This window comes from Lynx canadensis, chromosome B4 (assembly GCF_007474595.2).
Source record: "Lynx canadensis isolate LIC74 chromosome B4, mLynCan4.pri.v2, whole genome shotgun sequence".
Lineage (NCBI taxonomy): Eukaryota > Metazoa > Chordata > Mammalia > Carnivora > Felidae > Lynx > Lynx canadensis.
The window spans coordinates 83,722,294-83,744,999 of NC_044309.1; positions in this window are offsets into that span (position 1 = coordinate 83,722,294).

Consider the following 22,706-nt stretch of genomic DNA (forward strand, 5'->3'; position numbering starts at 1 on the left):
CTTGTACGAAGTTGATAGGTGACTACTGTTGGTATTTACATTAAATGTAAAGAAAAATATACTGATTTCATTACAGGACATTTACTGAGATAGTAGCATGATCAAAGTATGTAAGGAATGAAAGTTGGGAATGATTTCATTCAATGATCAATGCTTCCCTTCTTCCTGTTATTTCAACATGTATGTTGGGACCCTATGTCTTAATTTTCTGGGGACAGCCCTGATTAGACTCTTCTTTTGTAAAGACAATGCATTAAATTTATAATTTAATTGAATTTAATTTTTATGTATTTATAAGATTTTTCATGTAATCATTCTCAAATGTTTTGTCAAGTCCTATGTTTGAGTTTTATTATTTTTGTTTTTTAATTAAAAATTTTTTAAAGTTTATTTTGAGAGGGAGAAATCATGAGCAGGGGTGGGACAGAGAGAGTGGGGAGAGGGAATCCCAAGCAGGCTCTGCTCTGTGTCAGCACGGAGCCTGATGTGGGGCTCAAACCCACAAACTGAGATCATGACCTGAGCCGAAATCAAGACGCTTAAATGACTGAACCACCCAGGCGCCCCTTTATGTCTGAGTTTTAGATTCAGAAAACTGGTCATCTTATCTATCGGAGCTGCATCTTCCACTTGTCCCTGGCAAACATCTCTTGGCCTGTGTCCAGGCTGAAAGAGTGATGCCTGTGTGTAGATGTGGCTAATCAAGGATTTAAAGACAATGAAGTTAGCATTACTTCTTTAGAGTTAAAATTTAAAGTTATAAAGTGATACTCAAGCTTAAGAACTTATTAAACATTAGAACAAGGTTTGAGGATTCTGGGACGATAACAGAGTAGGAAACAACAGAAATCTGTCTTCCCACCTAGACAAAGTTGCACTGGCAGAATCTTATATAAATATTTTGGATCTCAACTCCAAAGGCTCCTAACTTTCAAGAAAAGGCTTTGGTGGTAAATTGCAGTTAATTTCGATAAATTTCAGCTCTTAGCCTAGTAGTAGCTACCCATTTCCCACCATTCTATATATGCTCCCATCAGACAGCTATGTATGTGTTCCTGGAGTAGCTTGTACACAGATTGTGGAGTTAGGGTGGGCAAAAAGCACCCTGTCTTCTGTATATTTGGGACCTGCTCTGATCACTGCTTCTGAACACAGAGGTTCAAAGAGGTGGTGGCATTGTTGCATCCCCCCCCCCCCCATTTTTGCCAATGCCAACTGCTTCCCATTTGGCTGAAGTGACTTCTAGCGTCATTAAAGGGGCTGGCGCCTTTCTTTTTTGCCCCTCACTTTCCCCGTTTGGGAACCAGACACTGAAACTAAGACCATTCAAAAATAATGTCATATACAGGGGGAATTAGAAAGTCACCAGGCATGCCCAGGAAATGGTGCTGGCTCAGAAAAACCCAAGAAGACCCAAGTTTACACCTCAGGCTGATCCTTGGCACAGAGACAGCCTACAATTAAGAGCAAAACCAAAAACTGGGACTCAAAACAATAGCTAACTCTGGGGAAGGAGGAGAATGTGATTTTCAGAGTTACCACATTATTAGAGGCAAATGTCCAGTTTTCAAACCCTCCAAATCACAAGGCATACAAGTGATACATAAGGTATACATAGGAAAGTGTGGCCCATTCAAAGGGAAAAATAAATGAATAAAGTTTCTACTTTCCCTGAAAAACACCTGATGGTGGATTTACTAGACAAAGATTTGATTAAACAAAAATTTTTTTTAACGTTTATTTTTGAGACAGAGAGAGACAGAGCATGAACGGGGGAGGGTCAGAGAGAGGGAGACACAGAATCTGAAAGAGGCTCCAGGCTCTGAGCTGTCAGCACAGAGCCCGACGCGGGGCTTGAACTCACGGACCGCGAGATCGTGACCTGAGCCGAAGTCGTTTGCTCAACCGACTGAGCCACCCAGGCACCCCTTACTAGACAAAGATTTTATTTATATTTTTTGTTTTTATTTCTTTCAATATATGAAGTTTATTGTCAAATTGGTTTCCGTACAACACCCAGTGCTCATCCCAAAAGGTGCCCTCCTCAATACCCATCACCCACCCTCCCCTCCCTCCTACCCCCCATCAACCCTCAGTTTGTTCTCAGTTTAAGAGTCTCTTATGCTTTGGCTCTCTTCCAATCTAACCTTTTTTTTTTTTTTTTTTTTTTTTTTTCCTTCCCATGCCCCATGGGTTTCTGTTAAGTTTCTCAGGATCCACATAAGAGTGAAACCATATGGTATCTGTCCTTCTCTGTGTGGCTTATTTCACTTAGCATCACACTCTCCAGTTCCATCCACGTTGCTACAAAGGGCCATATTTCGTTCTTTCTCATTGCCATGTAGTACTCCATTGTGTATATAAACCACAATTTCTTTATCCATTCATCAGTTGATGGACATTTAGGTTCTTTCCATAATTTGGCTATTAGACAAAGATTTTAAAACAACTGTCTTAAAGATGCTCAGAGACCTAAAGACAAATGTGCAGAAAATCAAGAAATGATATATGAACAAAATGGAAATATCAATAAAGAGAGAGAAAACTTAAAGGAAACCAAAGAGACCTGGAAAGTATGATAACAAATGACAAAAATCCACTCGAGGGGTTCAGAGGCAGATTTGAGCAGGCAGGAGAAAGAATTAGGAAACTTGAAGAAAATGAAAATTATTGAGTCTAAGGAACAGAAAGAAAAAAGATTGCAGAAAATGGAACAGAGCCTAAGGGACCTGAGGGATGCTATCAAGTTGGCCAACATATGCATTGTGGGAGTCCCAAAAGGAGAAGAGAGAGAAGGGGGCAGAGAGAATATTTGAAGAAATAATGGTTTGTAACTCCACATTTTCTTTTTTATATAATTTTAGAGACCAATACATTAAAAAATTAGTAGTTTATGTTTTGGGGCATACAATGTATAAATATGTAATTCTGGGGGCACCTGGCTGGTTCAGTTGGTTAGACATCCAACACTGGCTTGGGTCATGATCTTGTGGTTTGTGGGTTTGACCTCCACGTTGGGCTTTGTGCTGACAGCTAGGAGACTGGAACCTGCTTTGGATTCTGTGTCTCCCTCTCTCTCTTGACCCCTTCCCCATTTATGCTCTGTCTGTCTCTCTCAAAAAAACAAAACAAAACAGCACACATTAAAAAATATGTAATTCTGTGACAGCAACAAATGAAAGGGATAAAGACAGAGTTTTTTTTTTTTTATTTTAAAGTTTATTTATTTTGAGAGAGAGAGTATGACAGAGCACATGAGTTGGGGAGGGACAGAGAAAGAGAGAATCCCAAGCAGGCTTCACACTGTTAGTGAAGAGTCTGATGTGGGGCTTGATCCTATGAACAATGAGATCATGACCTGAGCCAAAAATCAAGATTTGGACGCTTAACTGACTGAGCCATCTAGGTGCTTCAGACAAAATAGACTTTAAATCAAAAAAGTGTACAAGAGACATAGAAGGATATTGTATATTAATACAAGCTTCAATAGAGCAAGAAGATACAACATTTACACACCTAATAACAGCCCATCAAAATATGTGAAGTGAAAGGGACAAAATTGAATGGAGAAATAGACAGTTCTACAATAATAACTAGGAAAGTTGATTACCCCACTTTCAATAATGGATAGAACAATCAGACCAAAGATAAACAAGTAAATAGATCTCTTGAACAACAAAATAAACCAGCTGGATCTAACAGATATATACAGAACACCCTAACCAACAACAGCATACATATTCTTCTCAAGTGCACATGGGACATTTTCCAAGATAGACTATATGTTAAGCCACAAACTAATATATCAATATATTTAAAAAGATATCATACAAAGTATCTTCTTTGACCACAAAGGGATGAAAGTTAGTAATCAATAACAAGGACAATTGAAAATTTACAAGTTTGTGGAAATTAAAGAACACACACAATCGATCAAAGAAATCCCAGGGAAGTTAGAAAATACCTAAGACGAAAACAAAACCACAAGGTACCAAAAATTATAGGATATGGCAAAAGCAGTGCTAAAGGGAAAATTTATAGCTATAAATGCTTATCTTAAAAAACAAGAAACCGGGGTGCCTGGGTGGCTCAGCTGGTTAAGCATCCAACTTCCGCTCAGGTCATGATCTTGCAGTTCATGAGTTCAAGCCCCACGCCAGGCTCTGTGCTGACAGCTCAAAATCTGGATCCTGCTTTGGATTCTGTATCTCCCTCTCTCTCTGTTCTTCACCCACTTACACTCTGTCTTGCTGTCTCTCTCTCTCTCAAAAATAAATAAAGAATAAGAAAAATTAAAAAAAACAAGAAAAATCTCGAATCAGCAACCTAACTTCACAACTTAAGGGACTAGAAAAAGAACAAACTAGTCCCAAAGCTAGCAGATGGAAGGAAATAATAAACATAAGAGCAGAGACCAGTGAAGTAGAGAATAGAAAACCAGTAGAGAAAATTAATAAAACCAAAAGATCAACAAAATTGACAAACCTAGATGGACTAAGAAAAAAAGGGAGACTTCAAGTCATGAAAATCAGAAAATGGGAACATTGCTACCAAACTACAGAAATAAAAAAGATTATAAGAGAGTACTGTGGACAAATGTACACACACAAATTGGATCACCTAGATGAAATGGACAAATTCCTAGAAATACAACACTAACCCATGGAGAATAGAACATCTGATTAGACCTAAAACTAGTAAGGATTGAATTGAAAATTCGATTCAATTCAAGGTATTTTCTAATTTCTATTATTCAAGGTATTTTCTTTTTTTTTTAAAAAATTTTTTTCAACGTTTTTTTATTTATTTTTGGGACAGAGAGAGACAGAGCATGAATGGGGAGGGGCAGAGAGAGAGGGAGACACAGAATCGGAAACAGGCTCCAGGCTCCGAGCCATCAGCCCAGAGCCCGACGCGGGGCTCGAACTCATGGACCGCGAGATCGTGACCTGGCTGAAGTCGGACGCCCAACCGACTGCGCCACCCAGGCGCCCCTATTCAAGGTATTTTCTAATTTCCCTGGGATTGAATCAAAAATCTTCAAAGAAAAGCTCTGGACATGATGAATTCTACCAAATGAATTCTACCAAACACCATTGAATTGTTCTACCAAACACCAATGAATTCTACTGATATGCCCCGATTCGAGAGACCCCCCGAAAACAAACCACCAGAGTCCAGAGTCAAAGCCAAGCGGCAAGGGTCGTTTATTGCAGGTTCGAACCCGGTCCTCCGCGCACTCGTTGCGGGTGACGCTAAGATGCCCCAAGCAAGGATCTTGCAGCTTCTTTTATAGACAGGCACAAACAAGTTAGGGATTTTTTTTTGAGGTTACAGAGCTGTTATTGGTTGACATTTAAATTTGAACGCTCAGCAGAACTAAATTGCTTCCCACCTTTATTTCAAACCACTCAGCAGAACTTGATCGGTTCCTGCCTTTAGGTCAGACTACAACCGGGCACGCCCTGGCTGGTTTCGGGAATGGCGGGGGGGTGGTCTTTTCTTTGCAGTTGTGAGTACTCCTGGTAATTTTTCTCTTAGTCTCTCATTCCCCCCTCTCTTTGGTGCCTTAAGAGCCAATCTTGGATCTTATGTGTCTGACTCAAATGTTTCGGTAATGACGGGTTGGTATTGGGTCCTAAGGACCATCAGTTGGATCGTGTTAACTTGGTCTCTGATAAAGGCAACTAGTTTATTAATAATATAAGGCCAGAGGGTGAGGAGGAGAAGGAGGAGTATAAGGGGTCCAGCTAGAGCAGAAAGCAGGGTGGCTAGCCATGGGGACTGATTGAACCAAGACTCAAACCAGCCTTGTTGTTCTCGTTCACGCTTCCGTTTGGCCAGGCCTTCTCTAACTTTAGCCATGGACTCTCGGACTACTCCGGTGTGGTCAGCATAAAAACAACATTCTTCTCTTAAGGCTGCACATAAACCTCCCTGTTGGAGGAAGACTAGATCTAGCCCCCTTCGGTTCTGCAGGACCACTTCAGAAAGGGAGGTCAGAGATTTTTCGAGGTGCGAGATTGAGTCCTCAAGTCTGGCTATATCCTCATCAATGGCTGCCCTTAGGCTATTGAACCCTCGGTGCTGGATGGCTAGTGATGAGATCCCCTGTTCGTGCCCCTATGGCACCGAGGCCAAATAAGGTGGCCAAGGTTATGGTCGTAAAGCGTTCCCGTTTTGTTTTTATTGACTCTCTTGCTTCCGTCCCTTCTGTCCACAGATCATATACAACATTTTCTCGGTGGTAAATAACCCTTGGAAATATTAATATCATGACACAATATTCGGGTGACAAATTAAAAACATCCCTGCTAACACATGGGGTGAGCCCTGTCTTAGGACAAATCCACCAACTGTCAGGAGCTGGAATTGTCCATTTAGATTCACCCATAGAGTAATTAGTCGGGGCACAGAGCTGGATATGGCTAGAGGGGACCTTTCCTATACAAGTCCCATTGCCAGTGACCACTTGCAGTGTGAGACTGGGGCCCTTTTGATTCCACTTGCAAGCTGCTGGCGACTCTTCTCCTGACTGTGAAAAAGGGGCAGCTAGACCTATGGCTTCGTAGAAGGGGGGTTTTATATCATAACATAGCCAGCAGGCCCTTGTTGCCTCAGGGTCCGATCGGTTTAAGGCCTCATACGCTGCTGTTAGCAATTTCCATAGGGAGTCTATACCTTCTGGGTTCTGATTTCTTTGGACAGCTTGTGCTTTTACTCCTGGGATAAGGACGGGGGTCCTGCTGGAGGGAGTAGTGGGGATCTGCCTGGGGATAGGCTCGTCTCTTTTTTTTCTTTTTTTTCCTAATACCTGATTTGGCCCCACCGGTTGTACAAGAGGGGACACTTTTAATTTTATTTGAATGGCAGTCCCAAAGAGGGGATATTGATATAAGTAGAGTCCCCAAGTGAGTCCTAAGACCCACCGCCTGTCCTTTTTCCCCTCCTCTGTAAATCTTACACGAATAAGGTTACAGTTTTCATCATACCTGGTGCGGGTACATGGTTGGACATAGGACATTTCAATAAATTGGGGTTTTACTTCCCACTTCCATTCCCCATCATTGGAGGTGACACAACTCCAGGCTGTGCAATAGAGGTTTTTAAACCCTCCACATGTGTGCTTCATCGCCCCCGTCCTAAATCCCGGACATGCATAAAATCCATGTCTACTTATTGATACCCTCCTTTGCAGTTGCCTCCATTTACCTCCTTCCATTTCTTTTAATGGACTAATTTTTTCTAAATTAAAATATAAATCTGTCCACCAGGTATTTAATGGGGCAGTTCCTAGGGTTCTGTTGTAGACTTCATGAGTCTCTAAATTAGTAATTTCCCATGTCAAATTATAGGGGTTGTGGGGGTTTGGATTTACAGACAGAATAGGTAGGGTCTTTCTTTGCAGTTGTGAGTACGCCTGGTAATTTTTCTCTTAGTCTCTCACTACCAAACATTTAAAGAAGAACTACTACCAATCCTTCTCAGACTTTTCCAAAAAACTTAAGAGGAGGGTATGCTCCCCAACTTACTCTGAGGCCAGAATTACCCTGCTACCAAAGTCAGACAAAAGCACAACAAGAAAAGAGAAATACAGCCCCAAATCCCTTATGAATATTGATGAAAAGAAAACTGAATATTGAATTCAGCAAACTGAATTCAGCAGCATATTAAAAGGAATACATACCATGACCAAGTGAGATTTATTTCTGGAGTGCCAGGATAGTTCAACATGTGAAAATTCATCGATGTAATAAAGGGAAAAAATCCACGTGGTCATCTCAATTGATGAAGAAAGAGCATTTGACAAAATTCAACACTCTTTCAGGATAAAAACATTCAACAAAGTAGGAGTAGAAAATAAAAACTTCAACATAATAAAAAGCCTTATATGGAAAGCCCACAGTGAACATCATACTCAGACAAAACACTTTTCACTTATGGTCAGGGACAAGGCAAGGATGCTTGCTTTTCTCACTTCTATTCAACATATTGTTGGAAATCTTCACCAGAGCAATAGGCAAGAAAAAGAAATAAAAGGCATCCAAACTGAAAAGGGAGAAGTAAAATTATTTTTTATCTTTGTTTGCAGATGATATGATCTTGAATATTCAAAACCCTCAAGATTACACACACACACACACACACACACACACACACACACAATTAGAGGTTATAAATTCCTCAAAGTAGCAGGATATAAAGTTAACACACAAAAATCAGGTGCATTTCTATACACTGAGAGTGAGCAATCTGAAAAGGAAATTAAAGATATAATTCCATTTACAATAGTATAAAAAAGAATAAAATACTCAGGAACTGACTTCATCAGGTAAAAGACTTGTACAATGAACACAACAGATCATAAAGACACTAAAGAAGACATAACTAAATGGAAATGCATCCCATGTTCATGGATTGGAAAAACTTAATACTGTTAAGATATCAATACTACCCAAAGTGATCTACAGCTTCAGAGTAATGTCTAAAAACATTCCAATGACTTTTTTTTTTTTTGCAAGAAGTAGAAAAACTTATCTTAAAATTCATATGGAATCTGAAGGGAACCTGAATAGCCAAAACAATCTTGTAAAAAACAAACAAAACTGAGGTCTTATAGATCAACGGGATAAGATAAGGATAGGGACCCCAGAAATAAACCCTTGCATATATGCTCAAATGATTTTTGATAAGAGTGCCAAAACCATTTAATGGGGGAAAAGATGACCTTTTGGTCTTGAGAAACCTAGATATCTACATGCAAACTAATGACTGGAACTTTACCTACCACTGTATACAAAAATTAACTCAAATTGGATCAAACTGGGCTAAAGACATAGGAAGTAAAAATGATAAAATGTTTTTGGTTGCGAAATTAGACTTCATTCAAAATTAAAGACTTCTGCCCATTGAAAAATATTAAGAAAATGAATAGGCAAACACCAGACTGGAAAAAAACATTCACTTATCTGACAAGGGACCCTTGTGTGAAAATATAAAGACTTTCTCTAACTCAGTGATAAAAAGACAAACAACCAGGTAAAAAGGTAGACAAAACACTTGAACATTTTCCAAAAGAAGATACATAATTGGCCAAAAAATTTGCGAAAAATGTCTAATAGCATTAGTCATCAAAAAAAAAAAAAAAAAAAAAGGAAATTGAAACCACAATGAGAAACCACAACATACCCCCTAGAAAAGCAAAACTTTAATTGGCTGCTGACAGTATTTGTTAGGATGTGAAGCAAACAGAACTCTCATATACTACTGATAGGAATGTAAAATAGCACTGTCACTTTGGAAAGAGGTTTGGCAGTTTCATGTAAAGCTAAACATTTACCTATCTTTTGACTCTCCTGTTCTATGCTAAGTATTTTACTTAAGGGAAATGAAAACAAATCCACCAAAAGACTTGCACAAGAATGTTAGCAACCTTATTTATAATACTTAAAAACTGGAAACAACCAATCGTCCCTCAATAAGGGAATGAATAAGTAAATTGTGATATATTCATACCATGGAACAGCAATAAAAAGGAATAAATTATTGATACATGTAATAAGGTGAATGGTGCTCATAGACATTTTGCTAATTAAAAGAAGCATAAGATACAGAATAGTACATATATGGTGATTCTATATGAAATTATTGAACAGGCAAAAACGAATATGTTTTTGAAAAAATCAGAATGGTGGTTGCCTGGAGGGTTGGGGAAAGGACAAAGAATTGACTGGGAAAACACAAGTAATTTTCTGGGGTGATAGGAATGTTCTATATTTTCATTTTGATGTGGGCTACATAGATATATCCAATGTCAAAGGTGTACAGTTAATATTTGGGCAGGTGGAGGGTAGGTGGAGGTATAGATTAAACAAAAGCGCAGAATGTTGATAATTGTTAAACCTGAGTGATGGATCCAAGGATATTCATTATACTATTTTGTGTACTTAGTAACTGTTTAAAATTTTTAATGATAAAATCTTTCTTTCTTTTTATAGATGGGATTTTTAAAAAAATTTAAATTCAAGTTAACATACAGTGTAGTCTTGTTTTCAGGAGTAGAACCCAGTGATTCATCTCTTACATATGACAGCCAGTGCTCATCCCTAAATGTGCCCTTCTTAATGCTCATCACCCATTTAACTCCCCACCCCACCTCCCCTCCAGGAACCCTCAGTTTGTTCTCTGTATTTGAGTCTTTTTAAAGGAGGAAATGAATTAGAAAGATTAGTAGGCACTGAATTCTAAATACAATATCTTTCTTTTTTACAAAAAGCTATGTGAGAACAGGTATAATCACACAGTCTTCGCTAAACAATTAGGAAACCATTGTTCTTTTTCATTTCTGCCCTTGGGAGAGAGAAGGAAGGGTGGACCGAAGAATGAATCAGGACAATCTTAGTCTGCAGCAGTCAGGCCATGCTATTTCAACTATTCAACCTCCCCTTCTCAAGGGGATAGAGATATCCAGCCAATATATTACCAAACCTAGTTATTTGCTAATTAAACTCACTTCAGAGAAATACCCTGAGTGTATAATTAATTAAATGTTAATTTATGTTGATGATAATGTTGCACTTGAATTTTTAAATTTTTTCTGAATTTAAAGTATTTGAGAAGCAAGAGCCAACCATTCTGCTAATAACCTGTATTTTTCTCTTTCTTCTTTCTCTTCCCTGCTGATTTCTACTTCTAACTTTTATAATGGGAGAGTTAGAATCCCCAACAGCAGAATCTGGTTGTGTAGAAACCACCAAGTAGAATATCTGGGATTTTATAAGGACAATAGTGTTCATTCAACAGGTACCAAAGCTAAGTTAAAAGGAAAAAAATATAATCATGCAACCTCCCTAAGTGGTTAGTGGCAACTTCTCTGAGTGCTAACTGCATTCATATTGCCTCATATCCAAGGTGGTTAAAAAAAGAGGGAAGAAAAAATCAAACTAAGTCAAGAAAAGTCTCCTGCCATGTGCTTCTCTTTCTGAAAATTAGTAAGTCACAGAGCCCCAGTGCAAAGGCCAAAGCTATATGCACCTTCCATATCTGGATCTGTAAGGTCAAAGCCAGACATGTCTGGAGGGGGTCAGGCAGGCTGCTGGAGGGATTGTTTATTAGTAGGAGGCCCCGAGGAGCCTCAGAAAAGCCAAGCGGCTGGACTCAGGGTTCACCGAGGGAATCACAGCTGCCCCTCATTCTGCAACCACTGAATGAGGAAGAGAATGAATCTGAGGGGAAAAAATAAACATTGCATTCATTCAGTAAATATTTATCAAGCATTCACTGTTTATTATGTACTGATGTGGACAGTAGGGACACTGACGTAACCAACACAGTTTGGACTTTTATCATTGTGGGGAACAGCTGCACCAAAGAGGAAAAAATATGGGGTGATTTGGGGCACCCAAATGGCACCCAGCTTGAGAAAGTGCCGTATAACTGATACCTGGAGTGTGAAGAGGGTGGGGAGAGGAAATTTCCAGACAAGGAGAGACCCTTTGTGTGAAGGCCTTAGAATGGAGCAGGGGTGATGGGAGAAGGCCTATGGAATGGGATAATGTTGAACAAAGTACCTGGTTCCCAAGGAAACTCACACCCAGTTCCCAGAAAGAGGAGACACTATGTGACTTCAGTGTCAAATCAAAAAGGTAAACAGTGGGGCGCCTGGGTGGCGCAGTCGGTTAAGCGTCCGACTTCAGCCAGGTCACGATCTCGCGGTCCGGGAGTTCGAGCCCCGCGTCAGGCTCTGGGCTGATGGCTCGGAGCCTGGAGCCTGTTTCCGATTCTGTGTCTCCCTCTCTCTCTGCCCCTCCCCCGTTCATGCTCTGTCTCTCTCTGTCCCAAAAATAAATAAACGTTGAGAAAAAAAAAAAATAAAAAAAAAATAAAAAAAAAAAGGTAAACAGTGGGGAAGAATGACATATTCTGTAAATGGTTTTGGGGAAATAGAGACATCTGGAAAAAATTGAGTTAAATCCCTATATCATTCCTATACCAAAATAAATCCCAGAGATATCAAAGATGTTAATAGGAAAGAAAGCCATAAAAATACCAGAACATGGGAGAATTTTTTATCATCTTAGAATGGGAAAGGCTAAAGCAACATAAAAATCATGAAACCATAAAAGATGATATTGCATACTTAATGGCATTTTTTAAATCTTCAAAAAAAAAGCTAAATAAAAGACTATTTTCAACAATATGTCGTCAAAGATTTGATATCATTCACAATAAAATGATGACTATACAGTTTTTACATCTACATAAAGAACAACTCAACAGAAAAATGAACAAATGACATGAATACAAAATACATATGGGTGCCTGTCAAAGCATAAGACTTATGTGACCTTTCTCATAATGAGAAATGTGTAAACCATGACATACTATTTTTCACTTAGGAGATTGACAAATATGACGTTTATCAAACGAAAAAGAAGCCATCAACAAAGTGAAAAGGCAACCTGAGTGAGAGAAAATATTGGTAAATCATATATCTGGTAAGGAGTTAACATTCAAAATATGTAAAGACCTCATACAACTCAACAGCAAAAAGCCACAATCAGATTAAAAAATGGGCAGAAGACATGAATAGACACTTTTCCAAAGAAGACATGCAGATGGCCAACCGACACATGAAAAGTTGCTCAACATCACTCACAATCAGGGAAAAACAAATAAAAACCGCAATGAGCTATCACCTCACACCTGTCAGAAAGGCTATTGTCGAAAAGGCAAGAAATAGCAAGTACTAGTTAGGATGTGGGGAACAGGGAAGTCTTGTGCACTGTTGGTGGGAAGGTAAATTGGTCTACATTGGGACTGTATTGGTATACACATACACACACACATATGCATATTATTCAGCCGTAAAGGATGAAATCTTGCAATTTGCAACAACATGGATGCGCCTTGAGGGCATTATGCTAAGTGAAATAAATCAGAGATAGACACATACTGTATGATCTCACGTATATGTGGAATCTAAAAAAAAAACCAAAAACACACATTTGTTGTTATTCTTCCTAATTTTTTCAAAATTGTTACATCAAATAACCAATGAGTCTTTGTTAGAAGTTTGAACAAATAATATTAGCCTGGATGTTGTGAAATATATGATAAATTTATTTCCATCAAATCAGTTTCACTTTTCAAGCCATCGCTCCAAACCCACTTTTTTTTTTTCTTAAACTGTCTACCTTAAAGTTCCCATTTTAACTGGATTCTCTTTCAGTAGTCTTAGTGCTGGCACACGTTATCTGTGATCATGAGGAGTCCCAAATACTCATTTCCAAAGCTAAAGTGCGTGCTGTATTTGTGCTGTTCATTTGTTCTTACTGTGCTACCATACACAGAAAATTCACCATCTTGGGGCACCTGGGTGGCTCAGTACGTTAAGCATCCAACTCTTGACTTTGGCTCAGATCATGATCTCACTGTTGTGAGACTGAGCCCTGTGTCAGGCTCTGCGTTATTCATGGAACCTACTTGGGATTCTCTCTCTCCCTCTCTCTCTCTGTCCCTCCCTTACTCATGGTGTCTCTCTCTATCTCTCTGTGTCTCTATAAACAAACAAACATTTAAAAAAAATAGCATCGTAACCATTTTTAAGCATAGGGTTCAGTGGCATTCAGTACATTCGTATTGTTGTGCCAACATCACCACCCTCCATCTGCAGAACTATTTTCATCTTGCAGAACTGAAACTCTATGCTCATTAAACAATAACTCCCCAATCTCCACCTCCTGATCACCCCCAGCAACCGACATTCTGCTTCCTGTCTGTATAATTTTGACTACTGTAAGTACCTCAGAAGTTTGATGTGAGGATTAAATTAGTTGATATACAAAAGACTTGGAAGAGTGTCCGCACATGTATGACTAGCTGTTGTTATCTAGGTGTCGCTGTCCAGTAGAACTTTCTGTGCTGATGGAAATGTTCTTTATCTGAACTACCTCATGTGGTACATGCTAGACATATGCAGCTGAGTATTGAAACGTGGCCAGTGGGGCTGAGGAGTGGAATTTCAAATTTTGTTTAATTTTATTTTTATTTTTATAAATTTGTATTCATTTTTGAGAGAGAGAACTAACGAGGTTGTGAGCCTGTGCGGGGCATGGGGGGGGGGGAGGGACAGCAAAGGGGACAGAGGATTCAAGTGGGCTCTGCACTGACAGCAGTGAGCCTGATGTGGGGCTCAAACTCATGAACCATGAGATCATGACCTGAGCTGAAGTTGGACACTCAACCGACTGAGACGTCCAGGCATCTCAAATTTTGTTTAATTTTAATTAAGTTTGTTAGCCACCTGTACCTAGTACCTCCCCTATTGAACAGCATGGATCTAGACCTTGGAGGAGAGGCCAGGCCTGGAATTACAGAGGGAGTAGTCACCTTATGGGTGATGGTTGAAGCCATAAAGAGAGAGGGGATAAGTAAATGGGAAGGGAAGATAGCAGAAGATTAGAAACTGGATATATCAGCATTTAAGGTTTTGTCAGAGAAGGAAGAGATAGAGAAAATGTGGTCAGAGAGACCAGAAAGGGTGGTGTCCTATAAGAAAAATAGAAGATTATTCCAAGAGGAGGAGTGGTCACCTGTGCTATATCCCCTTGACTGAATCATTAAAATGAGAACTGGGGGCGCCTAGATGGCTTAGTTGGTTAAGCTCCCAACTTCGGCTCTGGTCATGATTTCACTGTTCGTGAGTTCAAGCTCCATGTCGGGCTCTGTGCTGACAGCTCAGAGCCCAGAGCCTGCTTCGGATTCTGTGTCTTCCTCTCTCTCTCCCCCTCCCCTGCTTGTGCTCTGTCTCTCTCTCTCTCTCTCTCTCAAAAATAAATAAACATTAAAAAAATTTAAAATGAGAACTGAAAATATCATTGACTATTCATGTGTGTTCTGAGTAGGTCTTGCACCTTTGTCGGTGGTGGGATGGGGAGAGTGGCCATCTAGTGGAAACTGAGGCACCATTTGTGGCTCCTCTGCCTTCTCTGATGAGCACATGCAAAAAGGCATTAGACAGGGATTAGCTTTGATTGCTTTATGAGTACTTGAGGAATAATATTTTAAAACCGATTCTCACGACTAATTCTGGAGAGATTTTTATTTTTATTTTTATTTATTTATTTATTTATTTATTTATTTTTTGGAGAGATTTTTAAAGACAACACTATGTGTACTGTTTTCTACAACATATCTCTATAGAACATTATTAGAAGGCATTGGAAGATTATGGTGGCTGTTTCCATATTAAAATATTAATGTATGAGTCAAACTGATGGTTTTTGAACCTGAAGGATCAAATAGTTTCATTTAATTGTATTAACCAAATTGATTTTAAACCAGCAGAATTATTTGCAGTGCTTAAGAAGTCATTACGCTCCATCCAAGCGAGATATATGGGTCACCTTGGGATTTGCAGCTGGAATTTTCCTTTATGACAATACATTGGGAGCCAAGTCATTTGTCCTAAAGAGACTCTTTCAGCAAAGGTTCACCAAACCTGTCTTGATTAATTTTTCAAAAGCACATGAGGAGATTTACCAATTACGCTTTCAAGGGTTGATTTGATCAGTTTCACATGGTTGAACAATCTGCATATTGCTGCTTTAAGCTCCAACAGACTAAAATGGTTAAAAAAGGTCTGATGGAAATGAACTATGAGCTAAATGCTAATATGATCTAAGTGTGTATGCTTTAAATTACTGCATATTTGAGATGCTGCATATAAAATGATCTAATGCGAATCTCATACCGTTTCTGAAGAAGTAGCTGGGGAGCAAATATTAGCTCCATTTGGCCTGTGAGGGATATTGTGACAGAAACAGTAAGATAATGAAGATGATACAGTAACCCATTGCAGAACGATTAGGATAAGGTTTCCTTTCACTGTCCCTCCCTCTGTCATTTCTATGGCAGTTATCATTACAGCAATGTGGTTGTAAGTAATCTTCATTTTCTTTCTCTTTTAATTTTTCTTTCTTTTAAAAAATTTTGTAATCTGCATCTTCAATTCACACAGACATACAATTCCATCTTGAAACAAACTGCCTTTTCTTTTTTGGCCTCTCCTAAACTCTTGCTGCTTAAAGTGTGGTCCTTTGCCTAGCAGTAACCGCATCAGTAGGAAGCTAGTTAGAAATGTCCAGATTTTACTAAATCAATCTCTATTGATTCACAGGCACAACAAAAGCAAGAAGCATTCTCCGAAGGGACCTGATGGCCCCAGGACAGTGGGTGGCCACCCTGGCTGCATATTAAAATTGCGTGGGCTGCTTTCAAGCCCTTAGATTCTTTGGGATTCCAACCTCAGGGAATCTGATTTAATTGGCCTGGAGGTGGAGCCCAAGTATCCTTGAGTTTTAAATCTCCCTCAGGCGGGGCGCCTGGGTGGCTCAGTCGGTTGAGCGTCCGACGCCAGCTTGGGTCACGATCTCGCGGTCCGCGAGTTCGAGCCCCGCGTCGGGCTCTGGGCTGATGGCTTGGAACCTGGAGCCTGCTTCCGATTCTATGTCACCCTCTCTCTGTCTCCCTCTCTCTCTGACCCTTCCCCGTTCATCCTCTGTCTCAAAAATAAACTAAAAACAAAATAAATAAATAAAACTTCCACAGGCTACTCTACCCCGCAGGCTTGGGATTCACTGCCTTAGGATCGTGAGGCAGCTAGGTGCCCTTATTTTCAAATTTACCATTCTGAAAACAAAACAAAACATTTCACATATTTTGTATAGTAACTTTGTTGCTGCATAAAAGAAGCCTAGGAATTCAGGATTTCTCTCATTCAATCCATTCGTTAATTCAATAACACTTTTAAAAGAAAAAAATGCTTTTAATCTCATGCCTAGATGACCCTAATTCAATCTTTTGCTTTAAGCTTTTTTTTTTTTTTTTTTTTTTTTTAAAGAGCAGAGCGAGAAAGAGAGGCAGAATCCCAAGCAGGCCCCACGCAGAGTGTGGAGCCCAACAGGGGGCTCCATCCCAAGACAGAGAGATCACAACTTGAGCCAATATCCAGTCAGATGCTCAACTGACTGAGCCACCTGAGCATCCCTTTTGCTTTAAGCTTTAATCTATTAAAACTAATCGGTGTCTCACAAAATGTGAGGGAATAGAAAACAGAGAAAGAGATGTTTTGCTTTTATTCATTATTTTGGTAGGGCAAACGCTGAATGTCACAAGAGAAAAGAATTTCAATTATGAAATTCGGAGTACATGTGAAAATAGGTAAGTTTGCCAGAAAAAAATACAGGAAACCCCGTTAAATTTGAATTTCAAATTAACAATGGATGCTTTTTTGCTCAATAATTTAGTATTTTTTTAGTATAAGAGTTTAGCATGAGTATGTCCCATGCAAGTACATGGAACATACTTTTATTTGCTAGATCTGGCAACTCTCAGAAATAGGCCATGTAAAATGAGGAGTACATTAAATCTATAATGAGTAAAAATTGGAACCTATATTCTGTGCTAGCAGAATCCCTGTGCAAAATGCCTTTTATGGAATATTTTATGATTTAAACACGCTCCCTGATTACAGCTCAATAGGAAATTTCTTCTTTTGACCAAAACACTTCTTTGAGGTGAGGAATGAAACACAAGAGATTAGCGCTAGGTGTTGTATGAAGTGATGTATCATGGGAACGTACTCCTGAAGTCAAGAACACACTGTATACACTGTATGTTAGCTAACTTGGTAATACATTATATATATACATATGTGTGTATATATATATATATATATATATATGAAACACAAGATAATAATTCAAAATAATTCCATGCATTTTGATTGCCATTCTACTGATATCTGTTTTTAACCAATTTATGTGTAAAAAAAAAGGAATCAGAGTGAAACACTGCATGTTCTTAGAAGAAAACAAAAACAAAAAAACAAGAGAAAGAAAAAGAAAAGCAGTATTGAACAACCTGAGCTGTTGGAAAATCTAGCCAGCAGAGGGTGCTAATGTATCACTGATGGATTTTGAGTCACAAAAGTCTCCTTTTTGCAAAGCGTTTCGCAACTTAGATTTTATTGAAATATTTATTATAGTCAACTTCACCATGCAGTGTTGCTAAAACAGATTAGAAACTAAACACAGTTCTGGGGTGCTGTTCAGCTCTTGCGTTGCCCTAAATGATATATTTCTTCTGCCCAAGATGCTTGGCTAACACGTGTACTTAGCCCATCTTGGAAACTGGAACACTATACTTCTGGTTTAGGTCAGAATGCTGGGGTCTTTGCAAGTATATGTGATTGTGGGAGAGATCACAGGTCTAATTTAGCAAAGGCACTGGCAGGTGGAGTTTTACTAAGTGAAGGAAGTAAAAATCCCATTTGGGTGGGAGATGGCCATGGCTGGCCTGACTTGATTCTTGAACCAAAGACTGGAGCGTCATGTGCTATAGTTCTGTCCTCAAGAGTGTGTATGGGTCTAGTGAAATTCAGGACACTTTTATTTTTCCCACAGTACTGCCCCACAGGCAGAGAATGAACATTCATTGCAGGCCTGCTTTGTGCTAGGCGTGGCAGTTTACGTGTTTGATTTCATTTCAATCTCATGACAACCCTATGAGGTAGGTATTCTTTTCATCTATTTACAAATAAAAACAAAAACAAAAACAAAACCCGCTGAAGTTGTGGGAAAGGGCACGGACACGCTTCTTGCAAACAGCGTATTCTTGTAACATTTGTCTAAGGCAGCATTTCCCAAACTTTGTTCTGAAAGATGCTGGTGCCCTTCAAGGTTTCTCGTTTTCCTTATTAAACAATTTTTGCAAAATGTTGCAAACCTTAATTATTTTTTAGAGTTTCACAATGCAGAAAAATGTTCTAAAATTTCTTAAGAAATTATGTGGCAGTGAAACATTTAACCTTGTACAACTCAGGTTTCTTAATCTTAATTGGCTAATGAGCCTTCTCTCCCTCCATTTTTAATAGAACGCCCCCAATATTGCAAGACATGCTGTACCTCCTGTGGCACACATTTTGGGAAACACGGGTCTGATGACTACATAGAAAGACTATGTTTCATAGTAGGAATTACGGAAATTGGTTCATTATTATTATCATGATCCCCAAACAAGTATTCAGCTCCTTCTGTTTGTAGGGCATTGGGTTAGGACCCAGAGCTATGACACAGACCCTGTTGTAAAAGACTTTACTGTTCAGATGAGGAGGTGAAAATGCTGTTAGTTTGAATGGGAATGTAACTTTAATTCCTGTGACCTTATTTCTCCCATTTTTAGAGGAGGATGGCCCTAGTGGCTACCAGAGTTTCCAACGATTTCTTAATGTGGCATTCTGTTTTGTTCCCCTAGTGAACAATTACCTTTTTCTTCCATTAATTTAGTATGGCTCAGATGCTCAGAAGATGAGAAATTTAAACATTTGATCACAAGTAAATCCTAGATAGAAGTCGTTAAGAATCGTACATCTTTGACACAGCCTGGGAAAACAGATGTTCTCCTTTTCACACGCAAGTGCACACACACTCAATTTCATCTCATCGGTGCATCGTATCTTCATGTCATTTGTTAGATGAACAGGAGCAAATGAAGGATGTGGATTATCTATATCAGGGGATTGGCCGAAGGATTTGGAGTTTGAAGAACAAAGAATTGCAGGTGTTTGTCAGTAATTTTGATGGCTGGGAAGTCCTCACTAAGCCAGAGTAACCTGTAGCCTTTCTTCTCTAGAGATGTGATATTTCACCTGATTCTGGCACCCTTTCTTTAAGAATCTTTTAAAGCCTTATCAAGCAATTTGGCATACTACCAACAGGGAAAATGAAATCTGTTCATAGTTGCACCACTAATAGAGGAATTGGAAATGAAATATTCAGTTGTGATTAGATATGCAAAAGGAAACGTGAAAATGATGAAACATAATCTAGATAATTCCATCTTGAAATATATTTTCCTGAGGCATTCAGGTGCCAAAACAAAAAGTAGATTTTTCCTTTTGAGTCGCCTGATGTAAGCCAGTCCCATGACTTCACCCTACGTGCCCCTTTGAAGCAGGGCTCAGCATGGAAAGACCCTGGGCACACAGCCCTGCTTTGCGAAGTATCATGACCTATGACCTATGACTATCATGACCTTCATCTAACGGAGCTCATCTTCTTGGAGAGAAGAGACAGGGGGTTTTATATTAGCTTCTACATATCTTAGCAGCCTTCTCATCCTATTAGACCAGTGGGCCTTATTTATTCAGGTCACAAATAACTGAGCAGTGTAGAAATAATAGGATACTGGTGGCAAATTGTGTTTTTCCACATCATGACTGTAAATAAGTTACCTGAGACAACTTTTCAGAAGCCAATTTCAGTAGAACGGTTTAAACCAAATATCCAATGAAAGGAAATCATTTTTTTCACATAATGCAGTCATGATTAAGAATGATTATTTTCTCTTTATATTGATAACACCTAATCCTTATCCTCCTTATGGGATTTACTTTACTATTGAAAACTGGTGGACGCTTCTGGAAACGTGCTTACAATGGAACTATGAACTCACTAGGAATTGCAGAGAATGTCCACGTGGGTGTTTTCCATATGACATTGGAAGTGGCTCACGACATTACTCTGGATAGTTTCCTAGGGGAACAAGACACTTATCTGACAATATAAATAGCATAATTCATGTCTTGGTCCAAATTGGCACCATTTTCAGGCTTTCTGCCTTGATGTCTCTGTGTTTCACAGAAGTACACTGTGCCAGAAAGAAAGAAACAGGTCAATTCATCGTTTAAACTCTTTTTCCTACATTAAGAAATTGAAGATGCAAAACAAAAGGAATTGAGCCTCAGGGTTACTGGCTGCAATTTCTCCCAGCACCACTAGTAAGTCTGTTGTAAACGTGTTAGGTCAACTTGAGCGATGCAGGATTTTGTAATCACTTGTCTATGACAAGTTTTTAACACCTGTAACTCCAATTATGGGATAAAATCTTCACTAGATTCAATGAACCAAAAACCTCTTTCCAATACTAATATTTGTTTCTTCAACATATATTTATTGAGTACATATTTTGTGCTAGACATCATTCTGGGCACTGGGAATGATGAACAGGATGGACGAAATTCTGGCTCTCTTAGAGCTTACTGTCCAGTGGGACTAAGACAATAAATAAGTTTACATAGAGTCTATGAAGAAAATCAAATAGGGTGATGTGGTTGAGAGTGAGGGGTGTGGATAAGAAAAGGCATCTCTGAGGGAATGTTCTTCAATAAGATGGAGTCAATTATAAGAAGGTGAGGGAGAAGAGCATCTCGAGCACTGGAAATGGCAAATGCAAAGGCCCTGAGGCAGCAGCAAACTTGGCATGTTCAAGGCACTGGAAGGAGCTGTTATGGCTACAGCCTAATAAGCAAGGGTGGGAGAATGGAAAATGAGGAAGGAGAGGCTGGCAGGCACGGGCTCTGTGGGATCTTGTAAGACCCTAGTGAAGAGTTTGGATTTTATTCCATGTGACGTTCAGAAACTGTTGAGTCAGAAGAAATTTTCTAGCTACCATGAAGAGAATCACAATGGGAGCAGGAGTGGTAGCAGGAAGACAATTTGGGCCAGTTCAGGTTAAGTCCAGGATCTTTGGACTAAAGTGGAAATAGTGGAAATGCAGGGAAGTGGCTGATTCCAAAATATACTTTGGAGGTGGAAATAATAGGATATATTGATAGATTAGATGTGAGGATTGAGGGGAAGAGGTATTTGTCCTGAGCAATCTACTGAGATGGGAAAGAAGAATTTTAGGGGGCTGGGACATTTACAGTTTGATTTGAATGTGGTTAGTTTCACATGTTTATTGGACATGAAAACACAATGATGTCAGATATGTCAGAGCTGAAGGTGTAAGTAACTGAGGGCATCATTTGCATATGGATGGTTACTTGAAGACCAGGGACTGGACTAGCTGACCTTAGGAGAGAGTGTAGATCCAAGAGAAGATGGTCCAGAACTGCATCCTAGGTTACATCAATCCAGAGGTTGGGAAGAGAAGGAGGAGCCAGCAAAAGAGATGGAGAGAGAAAGAGTAGCCAGCACAGTAGGTGGAGAGCTGGAGCAACGAATGTTATGGAAACCAAAAGAAAAAAGTGTTTTAGGAAGGAGGTGTGTAACATTGCTGAGAAATACGTTGAGATGAGAACAGAGAAGAGAAATGGTCACTTCAATTCGTGTCTTAAAGGTTATGCATGACCTTGAGAAGAGTGAGGCCTTTGATCAGGATGACAGAGAAGGTGAGACTCAATCTATTTTTTCAAAGAACTGACCATGTTGTCTCAGACACAGAACCAATCCTAAGCAGCACTCCATTCTAGGGCCACATGTGGCTTCTGCGTATCTGTGTTACTGTGGAAACCCAGTTAGCCTATGGAATATTATTATCTCTAGATTTAAGGGCCCCTAAAGGTCAGGTAGTCTAAACTTTCACCTTAAACCTTCCTCAATGGGCAGACAGATGTCAACGTTTGCATAAACCTTTCTGGGGATAGAATTTCATCTTATAAGAGAGTTCCTTCTATGGTTGGATGGCTTTGGTTTCTGAGAGCATGGAGGTTTATCATGTCAGGATGGTTTTTTATTTTAATGTTTATTTATTTTTGACAGAGACACAGAACATGAGCAGGGGAGGGGCAGAGAGAGCGGGAGACACAGAATCCGAAGCAGGCTCCAGGCTCTGAGCTGTCAGCATAGAGCCCTACACGA